Here is a 20,719-nt window from a genome sequence, read left to right as displayed (position 1 = left end):
GAAAAAAACTAGTCTCGTCCCAGGTGAAATAACCTTGAAAAAAACTAGTCTCGTCCCAGGTGAAATAACCTTGAAAAAAACTAGTCTCGTCCCAGGTGAAATAACCTTGAAAAAAACTAGTCTCGTCCCAGGTGAAATAACCTTGAAAAAAACTAGTCTCGTCCCAGGTGAAATAACCTTGAAAAAAACTAGTCTCGTCCCAGGTGAAATAACCTTGAAAAAAACTAGTCTCGTCCCAGGTGAAATAACCTTGAAAAAAACTAGTCTCGTCCCAGGTGAAATAACCTTGAAAAAAACTAGTCTCGTCCCAGGTGAAATAACCTTGAAAAAACTAGTCTCGTCCCAGGTGAAATAACCTTGAAAAAATCTGATCTCGTCCCAGGTGAAATAACCTTGAAAAAATCTGATCTCGTCCCAGGTGAAATAACCTTGAAAAAATCTGATCTCGTCCCAGGTGAAATAACCTTGAAAAAAACTAGTCTCGTCCCAGGTGAAATAACCTTGAAAACCAGTCTCGTCCCATGTGAAATAACCTTGAAAACTAGTCTCGTCCTATGTGAAATAACCTTGAAAACCAGTCTCGTCCCATGTGAAATAACCTTGAAAACCAGTCTCGTCCCATGTGAAATAACCTTGAAAACCAGTCTCGTCCCATGTGAAATAACCTTGAAAACCAGTCTCGTCCCATGTGAAATAACCTTGAAAACCAGTCTCGTCCCATGTGAAATAACCTTGAAAACCAGTCTCGTCCCATGTGAAATAACCTTGAAAACCAGTCTCGTCCCGGGTGAAATAACCTTGAAAACCAGTCTCGTCCCGGGTGAAATAACCTTGAAAACCAGTCTCGTCCCGGGTGAAATAACCTTGAAAACCAGTCTCGTTCCGGGTGAAATAACCTTGAAAACCAGTCTCGTCCCGGGTGAAATAACCTTGAAAACCAGTCTCGTCCCGGGTGAAATAACCTTGAAAACCAGTCTCGTCCCGGGTGAAATAACCTTGAAAACCAGTCTCGTCCCGGGTGAAATAACCTTGAAAACCAGTCTCGTCCCGGGTGAAATAACCTTGAAAACCAGTCTCGTCCCGGGTGAAATAACCTTGAAAACCAGTCTCGTCCCGGGTGAAATAACCTTGAAAACCAGTCTCGTCCCGGGTGAAATAACCTTGAAAACCAGTCTCGTCCCGGGTGAAATAACCTTGAAAACCAGTCTCGTCCCATGTGAAATAACCTTGAAAACCAGTCTCGTCCCATGTGAAATAACCTTGAAAACCAGTCTCGTCCCATGTGAAATAACCTTGAAAACCAGTCTCGTCCCATGTGAAATAACCTTGAAAACCAGTCTCGTCCCATGTGAAATAACCTTGAAAACCAGTCTCGTCCCGGGTGAAATAACCTTGAAAACCAGTCTCGTCCCGGGTGAAATAACCTTGAAAACCAGTCTCGTCCCGGGTGAAATAACCTTGAAAACCAGTCTCGTTCCGGGTGAAATAACCTTGAAAACCAGTCTCGTCCCGGGTGAAATAACCTTGAAAACCAGTCTCGTCCCGGGTGAAATAACCTTGAAAACCAGTCTCGTCCCGGGTGAAATAACCTTGAAAACCAGTCTCGTCCCGGGTGAAATAACCTTGAAAACCAGTCTCGTCCCGGGTGAAATAACCTTGAAAACCAGTCTCGTCCCGGGTGAAATAACCTTGAAAACCAGTCTCGTCCCGGGTGAAATAACCTTGAAAACCAGTCTCGTCCCGGGTGAAATAACCTTGAAAACCAGTCTCGTCCCGGGTGAAATAACCTTGAAAACCAGTCTCGTCCCGGGTGAAATAACTCTTGACTTTGGAAGCGTTTTGAATCGTCTCAAACCAATTTTCGATGCAAGTGTGAACATGGCTTTAGTTTGAGCGATTTAAAGAAAAAATATACAGCTACTTCATTGTATATCGAGGTTAAAATCGAGTAACACTCCGACATACAGCTGACCAAAGTATACGCTTCTTTTTTTTTCACCTCGAAGAGCAAGATGAAGTTAAAGCGTATTAATACATAATAATAAGCCTCATATAAGAGAAAGTAGTGTCTCTCTAGTGCTGTTGAAGCGAACTAACTATAAATAGCCAAGAATCCTTGTAGTAGGATCGTAAAAAACAGACCTTACAACAATTGAATAATATACTGTTCAGAAACATTTGTAATTGTATTTTATCTTTTGAAACACCGCACGAACACGGTTTAGTTCATAGGAAAGAATTAATGATGACTCGCTATAATGGACACAAGTTTTGACCATTTGTTACACAACACAAATATTGTCTGACAAATGATAGTTGGAACAAAAGCTGAAAAGTAAATTAAGTTGGTCAAATTGTCTGCTCGAAATATATCAAATTGTGAGTTTGGTAACATTGGAAGTAGATTATATAAGATTCTTAGATGTACTCCATCAATGAGACGAGATATCAATCACTAATGGTGAAAAATAGACACCCATCAACCTTGGGTTTTTCTATTTAAAACATTTTCATGGTTTAAAATCTCTTCTTCATTAAAATGAAGCAAAACAATCTGACCTACCCGGTGTTTCCGGGATGTTTTAAGGGACTAGAAAACGAGAATGGAAACAATAAACAATTAATATTCATTCTTCTCACCCACCATGAAATATCTGCATGATGTGGTTTTTTAGAAAACTATTTTTATAGCTTTCATATTTAATATAGCAATGCTTAATTAGGGGTTATTCATGAAGCTGAAGGGGTTATTAGTCTAGAATATATTTATTTCTTAGGTCATACCGGGACAGAGTCCGCAAACCTGTCCTGTCGTGTTGTGGCAGAGAGTAGCCATCTTGTTAGGCCGCATTTACCTCGGCCAGGATGTAATTTTTCAGTGTGCAATTGAATGTCACTAGTTAGCTAAGGAAATGAGGTTTACTTGGGTGGTGACGGAAGAGTTGTTGGGGTCAGGTCACCACCCGCGTATAAGTGACAGGAGCTCCTATATGGGAGAAGTGTCGTATGGTGAAAGTTAGTGTGAAAATAGTTTCTTAAAGAAAACATGAAGATTTTTGGTGAAACCAAACACTATTCAGTATTTAGTATCTACATAGAAATGAACAATAAGTTTATAAGATAAGTTCCATGAGTATGACACTAAGTATACTTCGTAACGCTAGAGACTTACTGAGAGTTAGTTCGAGTACGACAAGCGAGAATTGACTACACTCGGTTAATATTGCAGCCAATCCATCTTCCTATTTAGCCTGTACTAAACCTTTGACAGCGCCTCACCAGGCGTCGCTTTACGAGAATCTATGACTTACGTCACTTCATGACAAGCTCCAGTTTGTAACCAGCGACAAACTTATGGTGAACATATCTTATGAACTTACGATGTACCTCTTTAAACACAGGGACAACGCTGGTACTGGTAGTTTAGCTAGTGTATAGTTTAAAGAAGGGGACAGTCTACTTAGCGTTGGATTTCATTGTCTCCTAATTAATCTGTACTAAGCGTTTGACAGTGCCTCACCAGGCGTCGCTCTACGAGAATCTATGACGTTTTACCTACGTCACTTCATGACAAGCTCCAGTTTGTAACCAGTGACAAACTTATGGTGAACATATCTTATGAACTTACGATGTACCTCTTAAAACACAGGGACAACTCTGGTACTAGTAGTTTAGCTAGTATATAGTTTAAAGAAGGGGACAGTCTACTTAGCGTTGGATTTCATTATCTCCTCCGAGGTGGACTCTAGCCGCTCGTCTTTCCGATAGAGGAGTATGTCTTGATATACGACGCGAGTAAGGATGCAATTCGGGGGACAGAGAGGGGGGGTGGTAAAGAAGGCCGAGAAAAAGATATCGGCTATCAATTCTCTTCTCCGATATACGACCGCCTAACACGAGAAACTCATTTTCCGAAACCTGTAAAGTTGCTTTTTCTTTCCTCAACTAAAAATAGACATTCGTTCTCTTACTTTTCTTTATTCCCTTTTTTTCTTATTTTTTAAATTGGATCGAGCTGGGATCTAGGTAACATTTCTTTCTTTAAAAAAGAAAAAAGAAGCTAGGAGGATTTATCCCTTGGAGTCGCGATATTTTGGTATCTATGGCTTTAGAAGACGTGACCTTTAAAAAGTATGAGATGTATTTTTGAAATGGCTGTTTGTTTATATCTGTCGATGTAAAAAGTTTGTTTAAATTAATTTATGACAACCTTTCCCTGAAACCAGGAATATACACAGTCATAAGTTTATAAGATATGATCCATATGTATCACACTTCGTAATGCTAGAGACTAACTGAGAGCTAGTCCGAGAACGACAACCTAGAATTGACTACACTCGGTTTTGCAGTCCGTCTTCCTATTTAGTCTGTACTAATTAAGCCTTTGACAGCCTCACCAGCAGGCGTCGCTTTACGAGAATCTATGACGTTTCATCTACGTCACTATATGACAGACTCTCAGTAACCAGTGGCAAACTTACGGAATATATCTTACAAGCTTAGGAATCAATGTATATGGTGCGCATTGATTTTATGGGAAGAGCTAATACTTAAGTATGACCAAAAGTGGATGAGAGGAAAAGTATGAAAATGGCCAAAAGTCGCGAGTCATCAGAGTTTCGCCGTAGTTGACCGTTTTATTGGCGTAGCTATACTGGGACTGTTCACTCCCTTAAAATAGATCTTGTGTTAATTCGCGGTTACGCGGTTACCGTCGTCTGCTATTGTGTAATCTCGGTAATTTAGATATAGCGAGAGCAGCTTGCGTCGTGATGCGCGTGATCGAGTGGGCCATGGTTAAACCAAGGAGCATAAATGTCTGAACTACTTTCAGTTGCGAGTTTGCAAATCCATCAGTCACTAGTAAACTAAATAGTCATTGGCGAAACTTTGATGTCCGCGTTTTTTAACACAGGCTCTATGGCCATTGTCATACTTTCCCTCTCATCCACATTTGGTATGACGAATTTTATCTGACGAATAATTTATCTCGCTACACGTTGAACCTTGCTTGCGACTGACCTCAGTCACCTCGCGTTGTTATACCAACCAATGAAATCTCAGTTAAAAAGGCGTCCAAAATTATGACGCGAACCGGATAGTAAGTTCTCAAGCCCGGCCCACAAAACTCACATAGAGATTAACATAGGATGAATGGGTTGCGCAATGATTCCAATTAGGTGTATGTATTCCTGCTGAAACCAAGAACATATATCCCAGAATGTGTGAATACCTTCTAGGCAAAGCGATTTGGGCTGGGCGTTGATTACCAGTCAGTCAGTCAGAACTTTTACACTAATATAGATATCACTCCAGTTTATTTTAACATCCACCCTCCTAGGTACAAGATGACTTTAGACAAGGACCGTCACCTTATATGTGCCACTTTTGAACAGCAGCGTATTGGGACAGGGAGGAGCGCGAAAGGACAGGAAGGCTTTAGGGTGGATACACGAAGAAATTGACTTAAATAAGTGTTGGGGACTTGGGAGAGCCGAGGCCTATAGGACCTGTTACAAAAATCGAGGTATCCGTTCGATATTAGGGTGTGCTTGAAATTGAGGAAGTCCGTGAAACCTTTCTCTCTCTCTCTCGGGCACTAAGTCTCCATTAGTCCCCTCGGGACCCAGACAAGGTTATTTAGTATCGGAGAACGCCTATATGGTCCCTTTAACGATCCCAATATAGCTACGAAGAAAAGTCTACACCCCCGATCTAAAGAAAGAGTCTAAGCGTATGAATACTTAACGTTACTTCTCATAGGAAAGAAAGTAGTGCGCCAGAGGTCATGGAAAATTGGCCTTTAAAGAATATTAATCTGTTTCTTACAAGATTTCGGTGTCCCCCAACCTAGTGATAATGGCATTACAATCTTTCAAGGGAACATGAAGGCGGTAAAACAAATTAGTCTCATTCGCCTTGGGCGCAAGGATTTTAATAGACTCTTTTCAAAATTGTGGCCGCAGTATCGTTTGCTTGCGAAGGAACATCCGGTATGTGGATCCATAGACGTTAGATAGGGCTTCAAAGCTACCAGTCCACTAAAGTTTGTTTGTTTAAAGCCATTTCGAACGTCTTTGTTGTCCACATACTGGGTGTTGCGTCTTAAGAAAACAAGTTGGATACACACCAGACTATTTTACCTCCGACTTTTGAAAAGAGACCTTTTTGTTTGGCTGAACTTAACGCAATGAGACCGCCGTTCGGAAAATATTAGCAAAAATAGTTGAATTAAATTTAGATCTTTTAGTCAAATATTTTTAATTTGTAAACTAGATTCAAAGTAAACAGTAATGTTTTGGTGAGTTTTACTAATGGTTTTTTTTAAATAAATTTTGAAGTATTACGCCTAAAAATCAACTTGTTTCAACCCTTCATGCTCCCTTTCAGGTGTTCTAAAATATTTGAGAAAAGGCTACATTTTCTTTAACTGACCGCTAACCTTAAAGGCGGCTATCCCCGACGTCTAATTTCGATTCGAATTTTTGAGAGGTGTGGCACGATGTCTACGTGCCAATTAATGTTATAATTAGTATTACACGGACTATAAAATAGGTCAAAACTTCATATGTCTTATGCAAAGACAAAGTGTAATCTTTCTATCTGTTAGTAACGCTCTGACAGTAAATTATGATTAGTGACAATTGATAATAGATCATATGGCTATAAAAACTTGCTTTCGTTATAGTTAACTTCATCTGCACTTCAGCGTTGTCAGTAATTTGTAAGAGCGTTTCAGGTTTGGAACCGAATCGAACAGAACTAAAATTAGCGTTTCAGTCTGTTGTATATAGCGGTTGAATTGCACTCACAAATGACTGGCAACACTTGTCTGCACGCTATCTATTGTAATTTCTACTATTAACTAATTTTCCATTACCCTTGACGCATAAAATAATATTGTTACAGAAAATAAAAAATTTTAAATTTAAACATTAGGCTGGGGACTTTGCAAAAAAAGATGACGCAAGTCTATTGAAAAATGGATGCGCGGTTCTCGTATGAACGGACCAAATAAGAGCGGTTCTCATAACCACTGTTCCCTAAATAGCGGTTTCCCGAAAACACAGTTTACCCGTTACAGCAGTTCCCTAAGTACAACCGGGATGGGAAAAACGATGGTCGTTTATGATATAGTTTGGTTATAAGAACACCAATAGCATTAGGTCAGGATAGATTAGGTTAAGTTTGTTTATTTGAACACCAATATTTTTAGATGCAGGTCTGGTTATTTGAACCTCAATAGTATAGGCGAGGTTAGTTTTGCCTATCTGAACCGTAGGTCAGGTAAGGTATAAGGTTAAGTTAAGTTATTTGAACGCCAATACTGTTAGGTCAGGCTACGTTTGGCTGTTTGAACCCCAATAAGTATTAGGTCACTTAAAGTTAGGTTAGATTGGGTTATTTGAACTCGAATAGTATTAGGTCAGGTAACGTCAGGTTTGGTTATTTGAAGATCAATTGATTTAAGGCAGGGAAGGTTATGTTTGGTTATGTGGACGCCAATAGTATTAGGTCAGGTTTGGTTTAGTTTTTTGACCTAAATAGTGTAACAATAGTAAAAATTAGGTTGAGTTAAGCTAAGGGTATAATGATCTATTTGTACTTAATCGGTAAGGCAAACACTGCTATTTCCTAAAACAGCAGATTTGAACTATGAAGCTTTTTTTCCGAGCAGCGTTTGCTATCTTTGCTATCTTGGGAACTGCTCTTCCAAAGTACACCCTGAAAATAATCCCTTTAATAAAATTGATATTTTCGTCTTGAGGAAAACCCCTTTTTTGGCAAAGTCCGAGGCTTAGTTATAGCAAAAAAAAAAAAAAAAAAATAGAAGGACGAGACTATATCTTCAAAGTTTTATCCCAAGGTTCTATTTCTCGGGTCTCGCCTATAAGTTCGGGGATCACTCCCTACTTGGACAGACTTTCCCCTAATAATTACTAACCCTATATACGAGAGATATTGGATTATGGGACCTTTAAGCGGAGCGGAGGCAAGTTCTATTTCTTTCCACACGCCCTAAGCCTAACGCCTAGCCTAGCCTGTATGACCGACAAGAAAAAAAAGATACCCGAGAAATTCCATTTTGGGGGCGACTCCCTGAATCTCAATTCACTTGTGAGGAAAAAGATGAGATACATTGTCAAATCATAATCTGCCAAAGGTGGCCCTAGAAACTCCACTCTGGAAGCTTAGATCTTCTAACTAAAAGATGATTGACTAAGTAATAATTTCTCCAAATGCAAAGGCTTAACGAAACGGTCCTTTTATGAATAACAAAAATATTGATCTTTAAAACCTCGCGAAAGCAGAAACACATGGCGAGCCTATGCATGATAAAAACGGGACTAATGGATAGAATATTCAGGAGTACTAATTTCGTATTAGGCCTAACCTAGTCGATAAAGTAGAACTGAGAATGTTTACACAATATTAACATTTTCGTTAAAAACAACCGTAGTGTTTGCCAAAGTTTTCAAAGCTTCGAAACATCTTTGACCGATTTTAAAATGTAGCTCATGTTTTTAATCGGATTTCAGATTTTTATTATTACTGGCAGCGGGAGACAAGCACTGCCTCTAGCGGTGCTTAATAGTGCGAGAGAAATAACCCAAGAAGGCGACCCCACCCCTGTGGTGTTTGCTTTTCTTCTGGAATGAATGGAATAGTCTATTTCTACATTTGGCTTTGAATAATACTACGAAAATGTTCACTGAAAACATGATTTCATAGACTGTGTTAAACCTCAGATTAATAACCCCTGGATATGAAAGGCAAGCAAAACCGGGCGTTTTCAAATAGTATCGCCATGTGGCGCCCTCAGACGGCGAAACGTAGAACTTTGTCACCCCATGCAGACGACGCAGTTTGAATTGTATGGTTATTCTGGCAAGGCCTAGCAAACGTAAACGGTTTTTTTGTGTCTTCGAAGACCATTATTGCTTTCCTGTCATTTGATTTATCAAATTTATAGTTTAATCTAATTTTTACATAAATAAAAAAACCAAAAACCTACCGAATTTAGTGACCAAAACGGTCCCTCCGGACCAGGTACCGGGATGAGAAGAGAAAAAGAAACGGGAACCAAGGATGATAGGGGGTGGATACGAATTCTGAGAGAAATACGCGCCGTAACTTCGGACGCGATTGGGTCTGGTGGGACGCTAAAAATGGGGGAGGAATACTCGGGACGAAAGGCAGGTGGGCTACCTCAGAACTAGACCCTATTTAGCGCCATCGTGTAGGCCTAATTTCGCATACATATGCCAAAGTTATTTTAAACTTTTCCCTCATAAATAAAATTTGCAATTGATACACTAAATTTTATATAGACTTAATATTTAATAATTATTGCTTCGAAATTGTTCCAAAAATAATAGTGTACGTAGATGACGCTGCAATATGGAAACGCCGGTAGGGATTTATTTGAACGCGCTGGGCGTCACCTAGATTTGTTAATTCCTATTTCAAGGACGATTGAAAAGATTAGTCATTTGATGAAAAAAATGGAATTTAACTACTAACGCATAGTGATGAAACCAAACATGATTTTACTATGTATGAAAAAACTTACATTGATTATTAAACCTTTTCTTCTTTCGCGCATAAAAATGATCATTTTACACCATAGTTAGAAGTTAAAAATATTATTTAATGAAATATTTGATCTTATAACCCTTTCAATCCCCCTTGAAAGCGGAACAAAGAACTCTCAGACGCGTTTAGCGCCGTCAAAGAAATTCCTACCGGTGTTTCCCTATTGCAACGTCATCTATGTGCACTATTATTTTAGCAACAATTTCGAAACAATAATTATTAAATATTAACTCTATATAAAATTTAATGTTTCAATTGCAAATTTTATTTATGAGAAAAAGGTTTAAAATAACTTTGGCAATATGCATTCAAAATTAGGCCAACACGATGGCGCTAAATTTGGGTCTAGTTCTGAGGTAGCTCACCTGCCTTTCGTCCCGAGTATTCCTCCGTAATTTTTAGCGTCCCACCAGACCCAATCGCGTCCGAAGTTACGGCGCGTATTTCTCTAAGAATTCGTATCCACCCCCTATCATCCTTGCGGGAAACGCGGATAAAAAGTAGCCGAGCATGGAGTAGCAAACGCGGTTATGGGCTTACTGAGTCTGTTTGGGGTAACTTTTTTCCAAGTTTTGACTATAGGGGCGCTAGAGATGCCGATGCCCTATTCATGTATGCCTCCCTATTTCCTTTCATATCCAGGGGGTTATTAATCTGAGGTTAAACAATGTCACATGGCCGAATTCCTAAATAAGCCAATAATTACTTTACTAGAATTTAATTTTTAATCAAAGCGCGTATAAAATTATGAATATATCAATTGGAACCATGTTTTATCTTCAATATTAAAGCCGATACAAGCAATTAAGTTTCCGATAAGGATAGCCTTCCCCTATTGGACAAATCCGTCAGGTGGTACTAGTCGTCCAATAAGAGTAGTCCCCATTGCGTCGCGGAAAAGTCTAACTCGCAGTGTCCATCACGTGCCATTACGAAGACGTAATCTCTCGTATCATCTTTGAAGATAGAAACATGGTTCCAATTGATTCATCCATTATTTTATACGCCCTTTCGATTAAAGAAGAAAACTTTCTAGCCCGAAATATCCCTTTCACAAACACATTGATTGGGCATGGAATATTTGACGAATATTTCAATGAATTTCTTCGATATTTCTTGGTATAACATTTCCAATTAAAACATACGTACTTGTTGATGGGTTTAATCAAGGTTAAAATATCGCGCAAAGAGATAAAAGGTTCTTCCTATATATTTAATAGAGGGACTGTTAAAATTAATTAAGGGATCCGTGTAGTGATGGAACGCATTAATATATAATGTTCCCTTGGAAACCATTTAACGGGAATTTCACTTTCCCCAGTTGCTGGAAAACCGTAAACGACCTACGCAAATGAAGGCGCTTTATTCATTCACTGCTAATTGTGCATTTCTATAGTATCATAAACCTATAATACTCCCCAAAAGTATGCGGTTAGAGGTATGAGCCTATGGTAAATGTATTGTTCGTGCGAGACAAAATTAAATAACCTGTAGCTATTTTACAACTCTGCGATGCTTAGAAAATATTCGCTTGTTCCATTTGTAGACTAGATTTAGACCAACTTTCGTTCGGATTTCCATTATCCATTTGACCTAAGATCCGCTCGAAACTGATCTGTATTGAAAGACAGATCAGTCCGGATCGCTTGCTTGTAGAGATGTTTTGTAGGAAAAAATGTAAAGTTATTATCCGTGAACGATCGTGGCCAAGAAGCGATATCTAGGTTACTAGGGACTCGGAGAAGATATAAATTCGCCATATTTCCAGCTTTATCTCCAGTCCAAACCTAGTTACGGAGTTAATCCCCGCCTCTAAATTACACCCAGCATCTCATTGGTTCTTGGAAACTCACGTCAGCGCGACGCGAATGACGAAAATTACGTATTTTCCGACTGAGGAGAGGCGAAATTTCCCTGCTTCCTTTTACGTCCCCCTCCTTGTATTTTGAAAGGGGGACTGGGACTATGGCGCGCGAATACTTAGGCATGTTATACCTTCTCCCTAGTAAACTAGATATCGCTTCTTGTCTTGGCACTCTCCGACTGATTTTTTGATGCAGTGGAGCTTATCGAGAGCAACCTCAGAGCAGGTAAATAATGAGACGACCTTAAGAGAAAATACGCCGACTCAAGACCCCATCATAACCTTTGATAGCCAGTATCCTTTCGACCCATACTTAAGGAACGTATCATATGCTTATGCTAGTGTATATGCTAGAGCCTAACATGGATGATTGTTAAGCCTTGGCCTGTATATGGTAATGGGTAATTATATTCTATCGGGGAAGACATGGACGAAACCATTGCCGCTAATAACGAAAGATATTGTTCCTAAGATGGGTTGATAATTGAAGGGATATTAAGCGCAAGAAAAAAGCTCATTTGAAGCCTTTCTACCCTTAGGTCACACTAGGTACAAGCAAATTAAAAACCATCCTCGAAAACATACCATCAAAGTATTTCATTGAGTGTCATACTTTTTGGTCTTATGTTTCTTATTTGCTTATACGAATTAACTCATAAAATTAAGTATTCATAACGAAGCAAATTAGGCGTATTAAAATGCATATCATTTTTGAGAATAACGAGAAAAATCTGAAATAAGCAGTTCAAATTAAAGTTACTGCTTAATTACATTTATTGACTTTGAGCGACTTGGAATTCACCAAAAATCAAAAACGAAAGATTTTCTATTGGGAACTTTTCACTGCCAAGCCTCTCGAATCTTTTAAATCCACTTGTTTCGTTTACAAACTACGACATACTCGAATTAAAGTTATAAAATTAAGCGATATTGTTAGTAAAAGCTTTTATAAAATCCAAGTTCAAATTCGACTAGAATTTTCAAAAATAGCGTGGAATAGAGCATCTAAATATTTGTAGATGTAAAGGGCATAAATATTTCATGAAGAAAATTACTTTTCATTCCAGAATTTAATTTAAAATTTTATTGAAAAAAATTGTTTTCTGGGGTGTAAAATTTAGCTTACAAGTTTCTTATACTAAGATGAGTTAAAGGGTTGGTGCGGGGTAGAATTTTTTCTTATTTAATCGAATGAGCGTATAAAAGAATCAATATATCATGTTTCTATCTACAATATTAAAGATGATACGACCAATTAAGTTTCCGTAATGGACACTACGCATTAGGCTTCTCCGCGAAGCACTGGAGACTACCCCTATTGGACGAATCCGTCAGGTGGTACTAGGCCTAACGCGTAGTGTCCATTACGCGCCATTAGGGAAACTTAATTGTTCACATCTTCTTTAATATTGTAGATAGAAACACGGTTCCAATTGATTTACTCATTATTTTAAACTCTGTTTCAATTAAAAAGAAGAAACAAATCTAGCCAGGCGTATCTCTTTAAGCCTTAATTTTCAAAAAGAATGTGACCCTAACTTTAGCTTCTTCAAGGAGTGATTTACTTACAAAAATCCCGAGCTTCCTTTGGTTCAAATTAATCCCCCATCCACATAAAACTAAGCCCCTGAATCTAAATTGAAACAAAAAGAAAAAAAAAGAAACTCCAACAGTTTGCTCGTTTATAACAATGAATACTTCACGGAAACACGACCACACGAGATCAAATAAAACAAAAAAATCTGCAAAGAAGTTCTTTTCTCTTATTTGGTTGGTTTTTTGGGGTGGAATTTGTTCTAGAAGCATGCATGCGACTTAAGATGGCCTAGCCCTATCTTTCCACATCAAATGGAGCTAGATTTGAAAATTCCAATTAGACTTGTTACCGGATTTATTTTCCGTACATCCTGGGCAGACTCTTTTTGCAAAAGCCTTACGAATTTACCCAAGGTGTATGTCACTCTAGCTTCTCGACTAAAATCTCAACAAACGGTTCCCAATAGTCACTGCCTCCACGGTTTTCAAGTTATGATTGGAGCGTTTTACGGATGACCTCTTAAATACAATCGAGCTATCTCTCAGAAGCCTTAGTGTGACGTCACCCATGCTATTTGCCCATAGAACCAAAGCGGTACCAAACATGGTCGGCCACTGCCAAAGCTTAGCCTGTGACGTTTTACCTAGGCACTGACGTCACAACTGAGGTAGCTTTATAAGTGTTGTCTTTCAGTTTCTTAACTAAATTTAAGGAGTCATTCAAATCATAACTCTTGAAAATGGTGGCCCTTAGGGTAAAAGGTCATAGAGCATTTTCGACTCAAAATCGTACAAAGAATACCCACCCCTTTCATTACTTAGACCTTTCAGAAACACCCTGTATTTCGTCTTACTTCCAACTATAAATTAATTCTAAACAAACCAGTTAATTGCTGCTTGCTATACCAGGATGAACACTTTGCTATTTGGCAAATAACGTGACCAAGTTTTAATACACAAAACTATGACCAATAGAAATGTAAAATATCACAATTATCATCAATGCTAAGAGAATTTGTGAAGTTTGGAATATGTCACGGTGGGGGGGGGGGCAGTTTAAGAAACTTAAATTCGAAGTGAGTTTCCCCTTGCCGTAAGTCGAGACGGAAAAAAATAAGAAAGGCGGGATTGGGTATTAAAAGAAAGAAAAATGTGGAAGAAGACTTCCTCAGAGTTCCTATTAAGATTTCCCAAATCGATTCAATCTAAAACGCCAACACCCCAACTCTCCCCCGAAAACGGATGGAAAAACAAGGTTGTAAAGATACAGCTGTTAAATACTGTTCTAGCAATTTATTTGAGACAGTGCACTTTCAGGATTATAAAAACATGGGTATTGGTGTCAATATACGACTATCTATTTCGTTGTTTTAGTAGCCAATCAATGTTTGGGACTTCATATCTCCCTAACTAAATGTTGTAGACCCCATGATCATTGACATTTTCGACTAACTTTGACCCTAAGAAGATAGGGGCTAGCCACCACCTCTTATGCATTCTAAAGGGACCCACCTGTAAACAAGCCACAAGCTTAGTGTGGCCATCCCTTCGTAGACAAAACTTAAACATTAGATTAGTCTTCTAACTTATGTCAGACTCAACAGTAACATTTTCTCGAGTCACAAACTCAATATTAAAAGATTCATCTTGGGAAAGGAGCGTAGATTCTTTAACGTAAGACACCCATGGGTAAGTTCACCTGTTTCGAGGGAGGCGACAAATCAATTGAGAAGAACCATTCTTGTAAAACGGGGGAGTAAGTGCAGGGACATCAGGCCGCCGGAGAGCTGGAACGTTTTAATCAAGAACCCTCTCGAAAAGAGCTTAGCTTGTCGGAAAAACTGTACACCCAAGCTTTTCCTCGAACACCGTAATTTTTTTTATTTTATTATTGTGATATATTTGATAAGATAAGACCGCAGAATTTGCACAAATTTTATAACGATAGTAAGTTTCCATGGTAACCATTACATCCTCAATCATTACGCGAGCCACTTTTGTATGGCTTATAGATACGCAAAGTAAGATTCCACAAAAGAGACCACTAGCAACACGATCCCCATAAGTATACCAGTTTCCGTTGATTTATATGGAATTTCATTTTAACTATTTAAATAGCAAATAACAGATCTAATGGATTAACTGTTCCGCTGGCGTTTAATGGTGATCGGTTTGGCCATCCGCCATCTTCGTAATTTCACTCTAATTATTTTTAATTTTAGACGTAAAGATGTTTTAAATATAAGAAGTATTTTGTGAGCTAGACCATTTTATTTTAAAGTGCTATTTCAATATTCATCAAACTCAATCATCGAGGATAAACATCTGTAAGCCTTGGCTCGGTTGGCTTGCTTCTAGCAGTTACTGTAACTATAGTACTTGTACTGTTAAACGTTATTGAAGACCCGCAAAATTGCATTTAAAGGGTTACAGTCAGAAAAAAAAATCAACAATTTTTAAAAGTAAGTCATTACACTCCTAATACATAGTTCGAGAACGACAAGCGAGAATTGACTACACTTGGTTTTGAAGAAGTCCATCTCCCTATTTAGTCTGTACTAAGGCTTTCACAGCGCCTCACCAGGCGTCGCTTTACCTCGAACCTATGACGTTTCAATTACGTCACTTCATGACAAGCTCTCAGTAACCAATGACAAACTTGTGGAACATATCTTATGAACTTACGACTCTTATCTGAGCGGTTTCATTACGAAAACTATTCGTCCAGTTAATTTCTTCAAGAGACATACTTAAAGAGAGTTATGTTGCTTATGGAGGGACTATTTACGGTTTACGTCACGTAATGCGCTTTTGACCCAAAAAAACCAGAGAAACTCGGTGGTAAAATGGAGGAAAATACTCCTAGTTTACATGGAATAAATTTCCATAAAATTTTAAGATTTCTCGAATAGCATACGCTTGAGAGTGACAACTCTTAAAAGAATTTCTCGTATCCCCCTTTTTTATACACGATAAAAATATATTTGCATTTCTCCGACCGATCCCTTCTCCTTTCTAGAGATATTTACCTCCATAAGAAGCAGGTGTGTGTGAAAAAGATGAAGGTATTTTTTTCCCACTTCCGGTTGAAAGCTTTATTTTATCCACTATAATATATTTGGAATACATAAAGATAATAGGAATTCTTATGCCCCTTGCAGGTTGAAACTACCAGAACTACCCAATGTATTTGCTATAGGCGCCTGTAAAACTGTTTGGGTGTTCGAATACTTTAAAATTTCTTAAATTAAGTAATAATTATTTGGCGAATTTTTACTGTTTGTTTTTAGTAAAATATTTATTGATTTAACTTCACTAGTTATTTTCTTAGGGGAAGCTACCTTGTAGGATGAAACTACTAATGTATTTCCTATATGAATGAATGAATGAATGTTTTATTGACCTAAAATCCCTTTTGAATCAGGGAGCGCCTGTAGAAGTGTTTACCCGCAATACTTTGGTGTATTTGTTAATTTCTGAGAACGAATACTTCAAAATCCCATAAAATAATAATTATTTTTCTTATTAAAATTATTGTTGATATTTGGCTAAATTATAGAATATTGTACTATTTTTGGGTACACAGAGTGGAAATATTGATTTGCATCGACCAGTTTAGCATTGGTGTTTTGTATGGCTAATTTGTATGGGATTTGTAGGCACTAGTATAGAAAAATTAAATGAGTGGTCAGTTGAAGAAAACAATTAAACCCAAGTCATTGGTCACTGCTGTCGGCAATGTATTAATATAGACGGACGGTATTTCGATCATTTAAGTGTTATGAAGTCCGATGACCAACGTAATGGTTTAGGAACTTACACTTTTCAATCTGAAGACGTTGCTACCAGTTCATTTGGTTTCTGCCATTTTTGAGGGAAGAGCTATGACTAATCATAACGTATGAAGATTTTACCAAGTGAATAACATGACGTTAGAATTACGACACACGACGGATAAGTACTCAAGCTCGGTCCACAAAACCCGATTAGAAATGAACATGGAATATATGGTGGCCCAATGCTAGGCCTAAATTCTTACAAGCTTAGTCTAAACGCCAAAAGTTTTGGCCGTTTAGGGCAAAGCCCAATACAAAAAACCCTCCCCAAAAATTAAAATCGAGCAAACGATGCGTTGGGAAACACCGTCCAGTCTAAGTCACGATTTTTCCCCTACATCCTTTTCGGTAAAGTCCGTCCGTGATCTATTACCACGTATTGTCAAATTAAGTACCTATTTGGTTGTAGTAGTATAGTAGATTAGTTCAATGAGCAGAGGTTTCTATCAGCTAAACACACACACAACCTCTAAGGGCTCTCGCATCAGTCACATATACACCGGAACGAGGAACGTGAGGTATCTAAGCTATACTTCCTTTCCCATCCCCAGATAACCCGGAAACGAAGGACTTCCCTTCATTTAGCCCATGGATCGAAAAGAAGCATGCAGAGCGAAAAACAAGAGCTCTCTCTCACTCTTTCTCTCTGCACCTCGGAATTCCGGACATTCTCCTAATAGACTCATCTTCATGCAGTGTAATGAAGCAAAAAGGATAATCTGTTGTCTGTATTTTAGTGCAATGAAGAAGGCAAATAAAATACCTTTAAAAAATGGAAGTAGAAGACTATTTGGGGCGGAAACTCACGTTATGGTTAAACATGGTGGTAAAAAGTGGTAATTAGGTCATCTTCCCAACATTTAAAGACTTTATACTGTCTGTAATCAAAGATACGAACACAATCTGATGAACAGAACTTTTTACCTCTCCGAGTGACGATGACGTCACGGGGAGGAATTTCACTGCACGTGTCTGTGTGTCTGTCACCGCGTTCGCAGTTAGCAAATCGGAGCAAACGTGTTCGCAAAAAGCAATTTTTGGCTTCTACTCCCATCGTTAGGAATAAAGGCTTGGTACAGACTAAACAGGAAGATGGACTGCAAAACCGAGTGTAGTATGGTCTAGTCAACTCTCGCTTGTCGTTCTTGAACTAGCTCTCAGTAAGTCTCTAACATTACGACGAATAAGAGTGTCATAGTTATGAACCAAACCTTGTAAACTTATGCCCGCACCCATATCTATTAGCATAATCCCAACATCACACTGTATAGTTGGTTACTTCTATTTTCAACTGTTAATACCAGTGACAAAAAAATACTGGAGTAGTTTGAACGGCAGTGGTTTTAGCGTTTGATCCTCCTACTTTGGTAACTTCATAGAGTTTAAGCGTATGACAATTACCATGTCACTCAAAGACATATGAGATTGAGATATAAGCAAACAGCGCATTCTTTTCGAGATCGCGCATACTGCTTTGCCGATTACGAAGCTTTACATAATTGATTGGCGCTCCGTGCAGTTTTGATTTTATATTTTAACTAGCTCAAGTATACATGTACGAAATGTAAATCTGATCTCGCAACAACTCCCATAGACCCAGGCAGGTAGTATGAGCAGTTAATAGGCGCGAAATGGGAGATGACGTAAGGAGAAATGGTAAAGATAGTAGGATATCGCCAGAAAAGGAAAGAGTGCTCAGGCTTGATGAAGATATTATTTCGTGACCTCGATTTTCCGCTGCTGGAAGAAGATCGCTCGTGTATAGTCAGTCCAGTTCACTCGAGGCGAGGGGCTAGTCATTCGCCAAATTTTGTACACCTGATTACTGACTTCCAAATTTTTATGTGAATTATGTTGATTGCTGAATGAATTCCTTGACTTCTGTTATTACGATTATTGCCGCTGATTTCCCGTAATTGCCGCTGATTGCTTGAGATTCCTGTTTGAATTCCAATGAATTCCGGTATTCAGGTGATTTTTTTGGTGAATGCCGTGATTTCCACTGGATTCTTCGTGAATTTCGATGAATGCAGTGACTATTTCTATTTGAACTGGTTCCGATTTTTCTTTCGGATTTTCTAATTCCTCGATTGATTACGCGTGCTTATTTCACAAAAGGCGTGATTATCGAGGTGATTACAAAAGATTACTTGTAAATCATGTGATTATTCCTGATTTTCTCAATATTTCACGTGATTTCCAGTGATTATCGGAGCTTTCTGATTACCTTTGATTACCCACAAGAATGATTTTGATTACTGATGTTTTTCTAAGAATTCTAAAATCAAGTAATCAATCTCTGCGGTTTTGTACACCTGATTATTCAAGTAACTAACCCCTCGAGTCCACTTCTGGAGCTGGAAGAAGATGAAATGGGAGGACATGGACCTATCAGGATATGTACAGTTATAGAGCAGGAACTGAATACTCTCTCTTATACTGGAATACAAGGAGATATGAAATACTCAAGATGTCTTTTACGGCAAAATAGAATATGTACAATCACTCAGATACCCTGTGACGCTGGCCGGGTGTTTGAAGGGACTGGAAACTGGAGAGGGTCCCTTTTGTCTACGTATACACTAAACACTGAATAGTCTTTGTTCCCATCTATAAAATATATCTGCATGATGTTTTTTAGAAACGAACCTTTTTTATAAGTCTGAATCTCAATATGTTTAATTAGGGACTAATAATAACACTAAATTTTAACTGGTCCATAGAATAAGAGTAGACGTTCCTAAAAGGGTTCATGGGTAAGGATAAACCTCCGCCCCAACGCAACTAAAACACTTCAAATGAACCCTCCCCTTATTGCACTCATATCAAACATGCAGTTTGGCAAATCAAATTGGTAAATTAAAGAATTTTTAGTGCGCTTAAAGAAAAATCATACAAGCAAACAAACCACTTCGAAATATGTACATAAGATTATTCAATTGCATCAAATATCCTAGTAATTTAAGTTGGGTGTAATAATTCACCCTCAGTGAATCTACAACAATTGTTTATCCCACATTAGTTTCTCATTTCAATGAGTTACGACATATTCCTTGTAAGACTGACTCCATAGTAATAGTGGAAAAGCATCCTTAGAAGAGAAGTCGCTGGGCGTTTCCATGACAACCAAACTGTCGAGTCAGATCCCGAAAACGCGGCAGGCCTGGGTAGTTCAGTTGATTTCAACGCTTGAATCAATTTCTCTCGTAGGATGTACCCCCTCCCCCGCCCGCTATATCCACCCTAAAAAGATTTTCAAAGCTACATGGAGTAAAAAAAATACACCTTCTCTTTCTCCCGGGTTCCTTCCTGAGTAGTCAGTCACTCCCTTCCTCTTTTCCTCTCTTTCCCCACTAAAGGCCAATTTGTAAAAAAGGCGAGTAAATGTTTGTAGAGGGCTGTACACACCTTCCGTGTTGATTTTATATTTGGATGATTTTATCTATTTAGGTTAGGTATACTATACATTTACATCTAGGCTTTCAAGGATTGCGTTATACCGCTTGCTTATTCTGCATTGTACCACCATGGTTACTGTTGCTACCACATTACTTTGAAGTTCACTACACATTACCTAGCGCGTTTTGAAGGGTTGCGTAGCGTATGCGTTTGAAAAAACTTCGCGCCAGAGCTTGCGTTACAGCCATAGCGACATCTGGCGACGCGATTCACGAGAGCGAATGCATAACCTACCCAATGCTTCAACCAGCGGCGTCCAGAGCTAATGTCAGGGAGAAAAAGGTTAGATGGAGTGGAATGACGATGAGCAACCCGTGGCAATGAAAGTCTCCCAGTGTTCCTTGCGCACGCCCCTTTCCTTCGGTAGGCGATTGTTAAGTGCTGCCTCGCAGCGCCATCGTATTTGAATGAGAGCTAGCTTCTTTAT

The 20,719-nt window shown here is 38.6% G+C and overlaps 2 protein-coding genes across 3 annotated transcripts in view; one reads left to right on the top strand and one right to left on the bottom strand.

The window, feature by feature from the left end:
- The window catches only part of LOC149717171 (neuroglobin-like), a 66,117-nt gene that overhangs the window by 12,909 nt on the left and 32,489 nt on the right, over nt 1-20,719 (top strand). The window contains exon 1 of one of the 2 annotated variants that reach the window (XM_089836240.1): nt 4,074-4,518. The exons of the other annotated variant lie outside the window; for it this stretch is intronic. The gene's annotated coding sequence lies outside the window, so the exon portion shown is untranslated. Of the gene's footprint in view, nt 1-4,073; nt 4,519-20,719 lie in introns of those variants that run through there. 2 annotated transcript variants of the gene reach the window in all.
- Nucleotides 1-20,719, bottom strand: part of LOC149717172 (uncharacterized) — a 123,665-nt gene that overhangs the window by 75,217 nt on the left and 27,729 nt on the right. The gene's annotated exons all lie outside the window — the stretch shown is intronic.

The sequence above is a fragment of the Phalangium opilio genome, unplaced genomic scaffold (assembly GCF_054372755.1).
Source record: "Phalangium opilio isolate 3A_F unplaced genomic scaffold, DU_Popi_V2 ptg000003l_1, whole genome shotgun sequence".
In the NCBI taxonomy this organism is placed as follows: domain Eukaryota; kingdom Metazoa; phylum Arthropoda; class Arachnida; order Opiliones; family Phalangiidae; genus Phalangium; species Phalangium opilio.
This window is presented reverse-complemented; position numbering and strand designations above follow the sequence as displayed.